Here is a 2,615-nt window from a genome sequence, read left to right as displayed (position 1 = left end):
AGGAATTCTCTGTGCTGTACATTCTGTATATGTAAATAACAAAACTCCCATTGTACTCAGTGGTACAGGATTAGTATCTTTTTTTTTCTTTTTTTACTGGGGCAGAGGCTTTTTCCTTACTATTATTGTATCATCATATAAATATAGCAGTGTTATTGAAAGCCTAAAGCTTCACGCCACTGCTTTGCTCATCTTCTTAAATTCAGAACCACATGGCAGATTTCTGTGGAGCCTTATCTCTCAAGCCAAAAAGAAAAGCATGATCACAATAGTCAGCTTGGCTTTTCTTCTCATCTCTGTATGCACTTCAGTGCAGGAGAAGTTCAGACACCACAGAGCTTCAAATGGTTTCTTTCAAAGGCATTAAGAAAGGGAAACAAATATTGAGCTCTTACAAAGACATTTTCAACCAGTGCATGTTTATTAGGCTTACTTTACCCAGCATATTCAAAGACATCTGATTAAACTGTCCCAAATAAAAAAGACAAAGCTTGCTTCAGTCTGTGCAAGACAGATAAATAATTCTGTGGGAGATTTCTATCATCTCTCAGACTCTATATGGAGACTTGTTGAGACATTTCAAACAGAGTTTGCACATCGCTAAATACAGTCCTGCTCAGAATGCTAAAATGGTGTATCTGGCTAATTGGAGATAGAAAAGATTGTTTCTAATCACTGCATGACATTCTTTGCAATTCTTATAAATATGCAGACACATTCCTTGATTCACATGTATTTCCAGTGAAAGAACAAGGAAAAGGAGCGAGAATAAGAGTGGGACAATATAGCAGCAGAGATTGTGGTACAGCACAGCACACAACGACCTTCTTGTGACCTTGTTTGGAATATCCCACTTTAATCTTCAAATTTTCTAATGTTTCAGCTGTGTGATAAGCGTCTTTTACTTACAGGGAGCGAATATTTTTGGAAAGGAAAACAGAAATAATATATTACATTATATTCATTAAGGTGGAGACAGAAAAAGACTCAGGTCCTTATCCATAAGTTTTCTTGAGATCAACACAACACTGTATCTCCTGTAGCTTCTTGGGGTTTTATTTCTTTTTTTTTGGTTGTTTTTTTTTTTGTTTGTTTGGTTTGGTTTTTTGTTTTAATAAATAAATCTCTTTCATAGAAGGAAAGTTGATTCTGATTGATTCAGGGAATCTAACTGTTCTTTTTTCTCCATGGGGCAGTATGAAAAACACTAGGCTAAATCACTTCTTTTGTTTCTTATCCATGTGCTTACTTGCTTTTAAACTGCTGACTTGTACAATAATCCAACCAACAGCGCTGTTACTGCCAATTTCTGCTCCTCCTTTTCCTCTGTTCATCAAGTTGATATTTTTCCAAGCTGATCTAAGAGATAGATAATTCAGCTTTAGTTTTATTAGCCAGCCAGTATCTCCACCTTAGTCACTCATCATGCTCTTCTGCCTGGAGATTGAGACTTGGAGGAAGTTGCAAGAAGAGACTGCAGCACTAGATCTATGAGAATAAAAGAAAACACTGTAATCTCTTTTGAAATACAAAATTATTCTTTTGATAAAATGTTTTCCATATTGAAATGACATATGTGATAGAGCCTTTGCTACTGAGTTTGAGAAATATCCACTCATCTTAATGACAGGGATAATTTGTGTATACACAAGTATCAATTAGCACCCCACCTGAATTTGCAACTAAGAATTTTGTCCAGAAAAACTCACTTGCTAATAAGTATATTGAAAAAAGTCAATTATTTAATTTCTTTCCATGAGCCCTCTTTTATGTATTTTCTCATTCTAAACATTATCCTTTCTTCCTGCTGTTTACACCAATGACTACTGACAAAAGCAATGGCTGCTTACCTGTTCCATGTTCATTAATCACACCCTTTGGCAGGCTCTCCTTTGAGTGTCTCTGCAGGAATATCGATAACATCACACCTCTCACAAAGAACTTGTGACCAGCAGCACAGCCTGTGCAAAATTAAGTTCATCATTTATGATATTTCCATTTCATTCTTTTCATCAATAGACCAAAACAGTTTCCAAAAATGTCACCACCCACTGCTCTCTGCACTGGAGGAGAGGCAAAGTGAATCCCAGTGAAGGGAAGATTATTTCAAAGATGATGTCTTCACTGAAGAATAATAACTTCAAAATGAAGTGAGCAGATCCCAAATCCACAGCCTTTTTTAGCTCTTTCCCAGTGGGAATTTACTCTGGCTCCTGTCCTCCCCTCTGCCACAAGTCAGCACCTGAGGAGAAGCCCAGCACCATTTGTGGCTTGCTCCTGCTCACCCAGGCACTTGTTATCAGGCTCTGTTACTCCTTGTATACATGCAAATGCCTCTTTAGCTGGAGGTGCTCACATTTTTCCAACCCTTTCATTCTGTCTCCAAGAGACAGACAATAAAATTAATTAAAGTAGGTTTTATTGCACATTTGGGTAAGTGATGGGCCTTTGCAGCTCTGGATCAGCAGTCTCTGATTTCATATTTGCATGAGGCTAATAACGAAAACAAGACAATTGATATAATACCCTCTGCAGACAACATTTCTGTAACTGATGGCACAACCTTCATGGCCACAGTGCTGCAATGCATTAGCTTACCACTGCAAGGAGACTTC

General features: G+C 37.6%; 1 long non-coding RNA gene across 1 annotated transcript; it reads right to left on the bottom strand.

Annotated features, from left to right (window-relative positions):
- Positions 1–424: 424 nt before the first annotated feature.
- On the bottom strand, positions 425–2,205 carry LOC135443023 (uncharacterized). The gene is made up of 3 exons (XR_010438764.1): positions 2,053–2,205; positions 1,851–1,961; positions 425–1,488 (listed from the first exon to the last, which is right to left on the bottom strand). It is a non-coding gene; the product is annotated as an uncharacterized LOC135443023 (long non-coding RNA).
- Between the last annotated feature and the right edge of the window lie 410 nt (positions 2,206–2,615).

The sequence above is a fragment of the Zonotrichia leucophrys genome, chromosome 2 (genome assembly GCF_028769735.1).
Source record: "Zonotrichia leucophrys gambelii isolate GWCS_2022_RI chromosome 2, RI_Zleu_2.0, whole genome shotgun sequence".
Classification (NCBI taxonomy): Eukaryota; Metazoa; Chordata; class Aves; order Passeriformes; family Passerellidae; genus Zonotrichia; species Zonotrichia leucophrys.
Note: the sequence above shows the minus strand (reverse complement) of the source record. Positions and strands in the feature narration are given on the sequence as shown.